The sequence below is a fragment of the Schistocerca serialis genome, chromosome 12, assembly GCF_023864345.2.
Source record: "Schistocerca serialis cubense isolate TAMUIC-IGC-003099 chromosome 12, iqSchSeri2.2, whole genome shotgun sequence".
NCBI lineage: Eukaryota > Metazoa > Arthropoda > Insecta > Orthoptera > Acrididae > Schistocerca > Schistocerca serialis.
Genome location: NC_064649.1, coordinates 124,891,449 through 124,903,978, shown reverse-complemented (window position 1 = coordinate 124,903,978; position 12,530 = coordinate 124,891,449). Strand labels below are relative to the sequence as shown.

Here is a 12,530-nt window from a genome sequence, read left to right as displayed (position 1 = left end):
TGATGACCTCACATGTTAACTCCATTTGAACCATTTTTGAACTATAGGAAACACACAGAAACAACATACCAGCAGCACAAGAAATGTTTCATTCCTGCTTACAGTACGACACACTTTGCTAAATAAAACGTTCAGAATGCCCTCCGTATCAACCTACAGACGCAGTGAATCCCTGTTGCAGTGCTGTATCCGCGGGGAATCGCATCTTCAACAAATATTTTCTGCCAACCTTTCGGTCGACATTGTTAGGGCCTTATGTTCTTCCATTGAGGCTCAACGGAGAAACTCACATGCTTTCTTAGAGAGTTCTCTATCTGTTTTGCTAGAACATATGCCTTTGCTAGTGCAACAAAACACATACTCCACGCACGGTGGAGCTACCTCTCATTTCAGTATCAATGTTCGAGGCTTCTGAATAACAGTTTGCCGGCCGGTGTGGCCGAGCGGTTCTAGGCGCTTCAGTCCGTAACCGCGTTGGCTACGGTCGCAATATCGAATTTTGCCTCGGGCTTGGATGCGTGTGATGTCCTTAGGTTGCTTAGGTTTACGTATATGGGACTGATGACCTCAGCTGTTACGTCCCATAGTGCTTAGAGCCATTTGAACCATTTGAATAACAGTTTATGAGGTAGACCAACTCCTTGGCCTCCACGCTCTCTGGACCTAAATCGCAAGAATTTTAGCTGTGGGGGCATTGGAAAGCTCTTGTGTACAGAATCTCGGTGCAAAATATACACAGCGTTCGTTCCCGCATTGCCCGCTGTGAAACAATGAGCAGGCATGTCAGAGATTCAGTCCGATGGCGGGTTGATGCGTGTAACCTCACTAAGAAGGCATTTTGAAGATATCATTTGGGAGAATGTTTCATATGTTACGGCGTAAAGCCAGCGCCGGCACGCCAGTCGGGAACGATAGGGAAGAGAAGGCTGTGAGAAGAAGTCAGCCAATCGCACGCTGACCGACCGCCTTCCAGGACGACAACGCAACAGCAGTGGTCCCTGTGTGAAGAGGACATACTCGCTGCGACCGACTTCTGAGGCGCACTTCGATAGCAGCTTCAATGTTAGCCACTTCGTCAGAAATCTCTATTTAGCACAAACTTGTGTTTGTCTATTCCGAAGAAAACTGATTAATTTGTATGGCGCCCTTTGCTTGCCACACATATTAAAAGGCTCTGACCACTATGGGACTTAACTTCTGAGGTCATCAGTCCCCTAGAACTCACAACTACTTAAACCTAACAAACCTAAGGAGATTACATACATCCATGTCCAAGGCAGGATTCGAACCTGTGACCGTAGCAGTAGCGCGGTTCTGGGCTGAAGCGCCTAGAACCGCTCGGCCACCACGGCCGGCTGTGACACATCTCTCAAAGTTAAGTGTTGTAATGGTTTCGTTTGTAATGAAACTCATTAATACGAGTTTTTTGATTGTTTGTCCAGTGTATGCAGGGTTCCTAGACACATCATCATAGTCAGCAGATACGTTCTTTTCCCGTGTGTAGTCACCGTAATCAAATACGAGAAATCAGAGATCGCACAGAAAGATTTGGGTGTTCATACCGCCCACGCGCTATTCGAGAGTGGAACGGTCAACAAATAGTGCGTGTGTGTGTGCTTCAATGAAACCTCTGCCAAGCACTTGGAGGTGGATTGCAGAGTAGCGGTCAATGAATCTCGAGCCTGGCAAGGAATCGGATTGCTGATTAGCTAACGTTCGTGACTTCATAGTGCACCTCGATACCACTACAAAACTCTATATCAGTAGTAGGCCATATTCAATTCGTCTTCAAAATCAAAAAATGGTTCAAATGGTTCTGAGCACTATGGGACTTAACTTCTGAGGTCATCAGTCCCCTAGAACTCACAACTACTTAAACCTAACTAACCTAAGGACATCACACACATCCATGCCCGAGGCAGGATTCGAACCTGCGACCGTAGCGGTCACGCGGTTCCAAACTGTAGCGCCTAGAACCGCACGGCCACTCCGGCCGGCTCAATTCGTCTTAATTCGGTCGTTTTGGACAGAGCAAATCCTAACTTAGCGGATGGGGGGGCGGAGGGGGGGGGGAATCAATGATGACTGATTTTCTTTTAAAAAACTCATAAAATGTTATCCTACAATCAACGAATTTTGTGAAAAAAGATGTACGTCAAACTTCCTGGCAGATTAAAAATGTGTGCCGGACCGAGTCTCGAATTCGGGACCTTTGCCATTCGCGGGCAAGTGCTCTACCACCTGAGCTACCGAAGCACGACTCACGCCTCCTCCTCACAGCTTTACTTCTGCCAGTACCTCGCCTCCGACCTTCCAAACTTTACAGAAGCTCTCCTGCGAACCTTGCAGAACTAGCACTCCTGAAAGAAAGGATATTTCGAGTTCGAGTCCCGGTACGGCACACAGTTTTAATCTGCCAGGAAATTTCATATCAGCGCACACTCCGCTGCAGAGTGAAAATCTCATTCTGGAAGATTTACGTCGATTGCTTCATTAGTGTTACCAAAATAAAATCGTAAAATTCGCTTACTTTATATGCTGACGAGAATGGGCCTTCAAATGTCGATAGAGAGACCAGGTAGCGGTGTTACAGTCTCTGCCTTCCTTGTGACGTCATGAACGTTAGCCAATCAGCAGCCGCGAGAGCCAGGCAGTAGCGATTAGCGATGTGCTCAGCCGGCCTATCAGCTGCCAGCCGCTGCCACGTCACCGCGCCGCCGGCTCCTGATTGGCCAGCGCTGTTGTGGAAACCTTTGCCCCGCGGCCGCCGTCGCTGTCTGCGTCAGTCGTGCTCGCAGCTTCCGCCACACAGCAGACGAAACCCTCTTATCACCGTTCCTATCTCCGCCAGTTATCTGGGCCGACTGCACGTAAGGCGCATACCGCGCTCTCCACACAGCCAAGCGGAATTCTGTACTGCTGAACTTCGCTACAACGATGGGGCAGGACCACGGTGTTCAATTACTGCTCTAACACAAAGGGGCCACAAGGATGAGGCGCGATGTGGGCAGTGCCTTATTCAAGAGAAGCGTCCCAGCATTCCGATCAGCGATTCAGTTAGGATCGTTTGGAAATGTCACGGAGTTAAGACAAGGAAGTGTGTGGTAGCCATATAGATACAGACTGTTGCTTGAAGTTCTTACGAAAAACTTCAAAATGCTCTTGACTTATTTACTTAAAATTTTTAGGTGATTAAGAAACATTCAGATGGACAGAAGCTACATACAGGGTGGTCCATTGATAGTGTCCGGGCCAAATATCTCACGACATAAGCATCAAACGAAAAAACTACAAAGAACGAAACTCGCCTATCTTGAAGGGGGAAACCATATGGCGCTATGGTTGGCCCGCTAGATGGCGCTGCCATAGGTCAAACGGATATCAACTGCGTTTTTTTAAATAGGAACCCCCATGAAACTTCCTGGTAGATTATAACTGTGTGCCGGACCGAGACTCGAACTCGAGACCTTTGCCTTTCACGGGCAAATGCTCTACCAACTGAGCTACCCAAGCACGACTCACAAATGTGTGCCGGACCGAGACTCGAACTCGGGACCTTTGCCTTTCGCGGGCAAATGCTCTACCAACTGAGCTACCCAAGCACGACTGACGCCCCGTCCTCACAGCTTTACTTCTGCCAGTACTTCGTCTCCTACCTTCCAAACTTTACAGAAGCTCTGCTGCGAACCTTGCAGAACTAGCACTCCTGAAAGAAAGGATATTGCGGAGACATCGCTTAGCCACAGCCTACGGGATGTTTCCAGAATGAGATTTTCACTCTGTTTCATATCAGCGCACACTCCGCTGCTGAGTGAAAATCTCATTCAGGAACCCCCATTTTTATTACATACTCGTGTAGTACGTAAAGAAATATTGTTTTAGTTGGACCACTTTCTTCGCTTTGTGATAGATGGCGCTGTAATAGTCACAAACGTATCAGTACGTGGTATCACGTAACATTCCGCCAGTGCGGACGGTATTTACTTCGTGATACATTACTCGTGTTAAAATGGACCGTTTACCAATTGCGGAAAAGGTCGATATCGTGTTGATGTATGGCTATTGTGATGAAAATGCCCAACGGGCGTGTGCTATGTATGCTGCTCGGTATCCTGGACGATATCATCCAAGTGTCCGGACCGTTCGCCGGATGGTTACGTTATTTAAGGAAACAGGAAGTGTTCAGCCACATGTGAAACGTCAACCACGACCTGCAACAAATGATGATGGCCAAGTAGGTGTTTCAGCTGCTGTGGCGGCTAATCCGCACATCAGTAGCAGACAAATTGGGCGAGAATCGGGAATCTCAAATACGTCGGTGTTGAGAGTGCTACATCAACATCGACTGCACCCGTACGATATTTCTATACGCCAGGAATTGCATGGCGACCACTCTGAACATCGTGTACGGTTCTGCCACTGGGCACAAGAGAATTTTTTTGCACGAGTTCTATTTAGCGACGAAGCGTCATTCACCAGCAGCGATAACGTAAACCGCATAATATGCGCTATTGGGCAACGGAAAATCCACGATGGCTGCGACAAATGGAACATCAGCGACCATGGCGGTTCAATGTATGGTGCGGGATTATGGGAGGAACGATGACTGGCCCCCATTTTATCGATGGCAATCTAAATGGTGCAATGTATGCAGATTTCCTACGTAATGTTCTACCGATGTTGCTACAAGATGTTTCACTTCATGACAGAATGGCGATGTACTTCCTACGTGATGGATGTCCGGCACATAGATCGCGTGCGGTTGAAGCGGTATTGAATAGTATATTTCATGACAGGTGGATTGGTCGTCGAAGCATCATACCGTGGCCCGCACGTTCACCGGATCTGACGTCCCCGGATTTCTTTCTGTGGGGAAAGTTGAAGGATACTTGCTATCATCAGCGCATTGTCTATGCATGAGCGAACATTACGGAAGGCGAACTACTCGCTGTTGAGAGGAATGTCGTTGCCCATATTGCCAAATGCATTGAGGTTGACGGACATAATTTTGAGCATTTATTGCATTAATGTGGTATTTACAGGTAATCACGCTGTAACAGCATGCGTTCTCGGAAATGATAAGTTCGCAAGGTATATGTATCACATTGGAACAACCGAAATAAAGTGTTGAAACATACCTACGTTCTGTATTTTAAAATAATGAACCTACCTGTTGCCAACTGTTCGTCTAAAAGTGTGAGCCATATGTTTATGACTATTACAGCGCCATCTATCACAAAGCGAAAAAGTGGTCCAGCTAAAACATTCATATTTCTTTACGTACTGCATGAATATGTAATAAAAAATGGGGTTTCCTATTTAAGAAAACGCAGTTGATATCCGTTTGACCTATGGCAGCGCCATCTGTTGGACCAACCATAGTGCCATCTGGTTTCCCCCTTCAAGGTAGACAAGTTTCGTTCTTTGTAGTTTTTTCGTTTGACACTTATTTCGTGAGATATTTGGCCCGGTCACGATAAATGAACCACCCTGTATATAAATATATAATTATACTGTATATATCACAGACTGAAGAGCCAAAGAAACTGGTACATCATATAGTATAAGGCCCCAACGAGCGCGCAAAGGGGCCGCAACACGACATCCCTTAACTTGTGCATCTCTGCTTTACAAATTTTATGACATGAAGCTACTTTCAAGCTTTATAAGGCAACATTACTGTAGAACTGGTGGGCGATTAAAAGGTTTTATTACTAACGGAGATAGAAAAGGTTGACTACCTCTTTTGTAGAGTAGGCCCTACCTGTATATACCTGGTTACCGGTTTTTCATACGAAGTTGAAGGTATCTCCTCTATCCGTAGTGTTCGTCAGGTTTTAACCAAGCGAGAACTACGCTAGTTCGTCCTCTGCTAGGTCCGCAGCTCGTGGTCCAGTGGGTACCGTTGCTGCCTCTGGATCACGGGGTCCCGGGTTCGATTCCCGGACGGGTTGGGATTTTTTCTGCCCGGGAACTACGTGTTTATGTTGTCCTCATCATTTCATCATCATGATCATCACCACCACCACCACTCTTGATAGTGGCTAGATTGGATTGTGTAAAGATTGGACTTGCAAAAACTGGAATTTTGTACAGGCACTGATGACCGCGTAGTTGAGAGATCCACAGACCAAACATCATCATCATCATCATCATCATCATCATCATCATTATCATCCTGTGCTATAGTATTGCTACGCCGTATGGGATCAGCGTCAGAGTGTCGAAAAACATCGAGAAAGTGCAGCTTGTTCTGCATTATCGTGAAATAGGGAAGGTAAATATCACGGATATGATACGTGATTGGGGGCGGCAGTCATTAAAACAAAGGCGTTTTTCGACGCGGTGAGATATATCCACGAAAATCGATCGCCAACTGTCTCTTCCGAATGCGAAAATATTCTACTGGCGCAAACCTACATAGGGAGAAAAGATCACCGTAATAAAATAAGAAAAATCAGACCTCGCACGGAAGTGTTAGCTTTTTCTCACGGAAATAGTGAGAATGTGGTTCCAGGTACTCGAGTGTGAGTTACGGAGTAGTCATGTAGATGTAGATGAGGTGCTCACTCGAAGAGTGACGTCATATTTCCCTGGAAAGCGTACTTGGTGAAAGGTCGTAACCCGAAAGTCGCTCTTCAGCCCATTACACACTTGATGATGTCTCTTTTTTGTCACGTCGGGATGGGAGAACCTGGTGAGGCCCATCTGATGAACTGCTCTGTCTTGGAGGATAGCCAGAAACCGTGAGGTCACTGGTTTCCCCCGCCGCGTCCTGTGGTTAACCACGCTTTCTGGAGAGATAAAGACAGGCAACTTCACTGTCTCCCGCTGCACAGCATGTAACAGCGATAGCTGCATCCATACTCCGTAACAATTCTGTAGTTTCTTAAGTACGGGACCGAGCGGCAGTGGTTGGTAAGTGGCTGATGTTAAGACAGTAGCAACGACATCCTTGATAATGGTGGTGGTGGTGGTGGTGGTGGTGGTGGTGGTGCTGGTGGTTATAATGTACAGGGTGATCAAAAAGTCAGTATAAATTTGAAAACTGAATAAATCACTGAATATTGTAGATAGAGAGGTACAAATTGACACACATGCTTGAAATGACATGGAATTTAATTAGAACCAAAAAAATACAAACGTTCAAAAAATGTGCGACAGATGGCGCTTCATCTGATCAGAATAGCAATGATTAGCGTAACAAAGTAAGACAAAGCAAAGATGATGTTCTTTACAGGAAATGCTCAATATGTCCTCAACAATAAGGAATAATGTTGTGAACAGCACTGTAAAGCAGGTCCGGAGTTATGGTGAGGCATTGGCGTCGGATGTTGTCTTTCAGCATCCCTAGAGATGTCGGTCGATCACGATACACTCGCGACTTCAGGTAACCCCAAAGCCAATAATCGCACGGACTGAGGTCTGGGGACCTGGGAGGCCAAGCATGACAAAAGTGGCGGCTGAGCACACGATCATCACCAAACGAGGCGCGCAAGAGATCTTTCACGCGTCTAGCAATATGGGGTGGAGCGCCATCCTGCATAAACATCGTACGTTCCAGTAGGTATTTATCAGCCAGGCTGGGGATGATGCGATTCTGTAACATATCGGCGTACCTCTCACCCGTCACCGTAGCAGTTTTGCTGTCCAGCGCCATCTGTCGGACATTTTATGAACTTTTTTTTTTTTTTTGTTCTAATAAAACCCCATGTCATTCCAAGTATGTGTGTCAATTTTTACCTCTCTATCTACATTATTCCGTGGTTTATAAAGTTTTCAAATTTATACTGACTTTTTCATCGCCCTGTACTTAAAATTTTCTCTAAATGTAAGGGGTGTTCAAAAAGTGCCGTATGATTGTTAGCCGCGCTTGCCGTATGCCGCAGTGAATATACAGAAATGAAAATCAGTGAAATACAAGTTATTAATTTATTGAATATTCATTTCTATTTACAAATTTTCACATTAAATGTTGAAAGTGTTCCCCCTGTTGTTGAATGCACAATTCAATTCGTGTAATCATGTTTCGAAACACAAGCTGTATCATTTCTTCTGAACAGTAGCAGTAAAAGTGGCTATTGCAGTTTTCAATTCATCGATGGATTTTGGACGGTTTTTATAGACAGTTGCTTTCGCTGCACCTCAGAAGAAAAAGTCAGGTGGTGTCAGGTCAGGCGATCGTGGAGGCCAAAGTCCCTGTGAAATTACGCGATCACCAAAAACATCAGCAAGCAGTGACATTGAAACGCGAGCTGTATGCGCGGTCGCACCATCTTGTTGAAAATAACCGTTCAGTATTTCAATTAACACATTTCTTACTGACTTGTTCGGACTCATGGAAATATCGAGTAGTTTATCCTCAGACAAAATGATAGGACGACCACTTCTCGGTGCATCTGTCACTGAACCCGTACTTCGAAAATTGTTAATCGAATCTCGCACAGTATCGTGATGTGGGAGTGTTGTCTCCGGGAAAACTGAATTAAATGTTTGACCAACTGAAACAGTGTTTTTACCGCCAGCTTTGAACACTTGTTCGACTAAAAACACACGTTCTTCAATAGTTAGCATTTTAACAGTGACAAAAACAAACAAAGGAACTAAAACGTTCGCGTCAACACGTAACGACACACACCAATGATACTACTGACGCTGGCTGAGATAAACGAAACAGTGGAATGTTGGGAGAGTCCACTTGAAGGGAAGCAACCCAGGCAGGCGAACAATCATACGGCACGCGCGGCTAACAATCATACGGCACTGCGGAGAGACTTTTTGAACACCCCGTATATGTAGGGTAATTACAAAATTCATTGAAACATTTCAAAAGTTGGCATACAGAGAAGTGGCCAAGAATCACGTTACAAATATTACAGTATATGGCAGACAAACCCCTTTGTGATGGCTTGACCTCGGTTGTGGGCACTTTCATTGAGGTGTCTCTGTATCTGCAGTGGAATGGCAGGCTATTCGTCCTCGAGTCGAAACCAGAGAATACAGTGGTATTGGAGTGCAGGGTCTCGAGCAAAGTCTACCTTCCAACTCCGGTTCAGGTCAAGACTCTGGGCAGACCAGTCTGTCACTGGCGCAAACCATTACCTCAGATAGTCTGCTTTGTGACTGGGCGCCCAGTCATACTGATACCCTCAGTTATCACATTCTCTACTGTGCGCAGTACACAGCACTGTAAAGTGGCTTTATACACGTGCTTACTTAACGTTACCTTAAGAGCGATAAGAGATCTTACTCTAATCACTAAGGACGCCCCCATATCTAAAACCACTCCCAACGCGTGTGGTTCCGCCGAAAGCGATCTTGCCAAACTGAGCACTTTCTTTAGTGTCGTCACATATGCATCAGAATTTATGGTGGTTCCACTTGGCATGATGTCCACAAGCTAGAGTCCTTCGGAATCGAAAAACACTGTAGCTATAACTTTTCCAGCAGAAGGTGTGGTTTTGAATTTTTTTCCGTGGGTGATTTTTCATGATGCCACTCCATTGATTGCCTCGTCTCTGGTGAAATATGATGGATACATGTTCCATCACCTGTCACAGTTCTTGCAAGAAATTGATCTCCACCATTCTCGTACTGTTCCAAAAGTTTGCTGCATACCGTTTTTCTTGCTTCTTTGAGAGCCACTGCCAACATCCTGGGAACCCACCTTTCACAAACCTTTTTTAACGCCAAAACTTTCAGTATTCTGCAAACACTTCCTTCCCCTATCCCAACGTAGCGTGAAAATTCGTTCACTGAGATGCGTCTGTCAGCAGTCACCAATTCGTTGACACTCTTCTGCACGTTGTCTGGAGTGTGTGCAGTACGAGGCCTGCCGCTGCGAGGACAATCCTCAATATTGCCGTGCCCGCTTTCATCACGTAACCTGCTTGCCCACCGACTAACTATACTGCGATCGACAGCAGCATCTCCGTACACCTTTTTCAACCTCTTGTGGATGTTTCCCACTGTCTCGTTTTCACAGCACAGGAATTCTATGACAGCACATTGCTTCTGATGAACGTCAAGTGTAGCAGCCATCTTGAAGACATGCTGTGACGGTGCCACTCACGGGAACAGATTGAACTAAGTTTGAAAACAAGCGGGAAGGATGTATCTACACACGGTAAAACTTACACACATACAGAATGGAAACTGTATTTTTACAAAAATAGTGTGCATTTGGGTAATGGAATGTAGTCTAATTAAGTCGGGTGATGCTGAGGGAATTAGATTAGGAAATGAGACACTTAAAGTAGTAAAGGAGTTTTGCTATTTGGGGAGCAAAATAACTGATGATGGTCGAAGTAGAGAGGATATAAAATGTAGACTGGCAATGGCAAGGAAAGCGTTTCTGAAGAAGAGAAATTTGTTAACATCGAGTATAGATTTAAGTGTCAGGAAGTCATTTCTGAAAGTATTTGTATGGAGTGTAGCCATGTATGAAAGTGAAACATGGACGATAAATAGTTGGGACAAGAAGAGAATAGAAGCTTTCCAAATGTGGTGCTACAGAATAATGCTGAAGATTAGATGGGTAAATCACATAACTAATGAGGAGGTATTGAATAGGATTGGGGAGAAGAGAAGTTTGTGGCACAACTTGACCAGAAGAAGGGATCGGTTGGTAGGACATGTTCTGAGGCATCAAGGGATCACCAATATAGTATTGGAGGGCAGCGTGGAGGGTAAAAATCGTAGAGGGAGACCAAGAGATGAATACTAAGCAGATTCAGAAGGATGTAGGTTGCAGTAGGTACTGGGAGATGAAGAGGCTTGCACAGGATAGAGTAGCATGGAGAGCTGCATCAAACCAGTCTCAGGACTGAAGACCACAACAACAACAACAACAACAACAACAACAGTGTGCATTTCTTTTGGTGTGACCCTCGTAATTCCCATCATGCCCCGCGGCCAATCGTGCAGTTTGAACCGTTCAGAAGTGGTTGATTTAATTTCGTATAGTTCAGTAATTGTCACCCTGTACCTTCCACCGCCCCACTATTAGGTGGCTCGCAGTGTGTGATGCAGATGTAGATGTTAACTCGATGCGTGATTTCTGCAATGGTCGTAATCTGGTAAGGGCTCTACAGGGGAGGAGGGAGACACATCATTGACCAGAAGACGGTCGGTTTATCGCCTGGTGACGGTGCGCGGGCGGTCCCATAGCGTGCGATGGAGAGCCGGCCGCGGTGGCGCCTTACCTCCGCGTGTGTTTTGGCAGGTGCACAATGGAATCGGCCGAAATAGCCCGCCACCGACGCCCGCTGCCTGCTGTTCCTGGAATCCTGAGGGAGGGAGAGAGAGAGACAGAGAGACACACGGATAGGCGGTCCCCTGTGGCAGGGGAAACCGATCGCCCTGGCCGGAGCGCATCCATTAAACCTTAAAATTAGTATCGTCTTGTGCTGGCGGGCCGCGCAAGACTAATGTTTGGGTAGACGCCGCGGGAGAAAAACACGAGCAGCTCGCTTAGCGGACGCCGTTGTGTTCCCAGCGCGGTCGCCGCTAGCTGTGTTTGTTCTGGACGCGCAAATGTTTGCAGCCACCGACACCCGGGGGCACTGCTGCAGCGTGTAGCCAACCTGCCTCGTGTGTGTGGCGTTCCTTTACATTAGCTTAGATTATCTTAAAATGTGTGTGATAATCCTTCGGTAGAGAACGTAGGGCCTCACTAGGAAAGTGTCCAGTTTGAAGCTATCAAGCGTTACCCAAATGTAAACTGACTCCATGAGGTGTCACACAGGGTTCTACCTTGTAACCTTTACTTTTTATCGTGTACGTGTAAACGGGTAAAACGGGGCACGATATACACTACTGGCCATTAAAATTGCAACACCAAGAAGAAATGCAGATGATAAACGGTTGTTCATTGGACAAATATAATATACTAGAAATGACATGTGATTACATTTTCATGCAATAAATCGTGAGAAATCAGTACCCAGAACAACCACCTCTGCCCGTAATAACGGCCTTGATACGCCTGGGCATTGAGACAAACACAGTTCGGATGGCGTGTACAGGTACAGCTGCCCATGCAGCTTCAACACGATACCACAGTTCATCAAGAGTAGTGACTGGCGTATTGTGACGAGCCAGTTGCTCGGCCACCATTGGCCAGACGCTTTCAATTGGTGAGAGATCTGGAGAATGTGCTGGCCAGGGCAGCAGTCGAACATTTTCTGTATCCAGAAAGGCCCGTACAGGACCTGCAACATGTGCTCGTGCATTATCCTACTGAAATGTAGGGTTTCGCAGGGATCGAATGGAGGGTAGAGCCACGGATCGTAACACATCTGAAATGTAACGTCCACTGTTCAAAGTGCCGTCAGTGCGAACAAGAGGTGACCGACACGTGTAACCAGTGGCACCCCACACCATCACGCTGGGTGATACGCCGGTACGTTAATGACAAATACACGCTTTCAATGTGCGTTCACCGCGATGTCACGAAACACGGATGCGACCATCGTGATGCTGTAAACAGAACCTGGATTCGTCCGAAAAAATGACGTTTTGCCATTCGT

The 12,530-nt window shown here is 46.1% G+C and overlaps 1 protein-coding gene and 1 non-coding gene across 2 annotated transcripts in view; one reads left to right on the top strand and one right to left on the bottom strand.

The window, feature by feature from the left end:
* The window catches only part of LOC126427991 (zinc finger protein 1), a 218,356-nt gene that overhangs the window by 117,811 nt on the left and 88,015 nt on the right, over window positions 1–12,530 (top strand). The window lies entirely within an intron of this gene.
* Window positions 3,529–3,603, bottom strand: Trnas-cga (transfer RNA serine (anticodon CGA)). The gene has a single exon. It is a non-coding gene; the product is annotated as a tRNA-Ser (tRNA).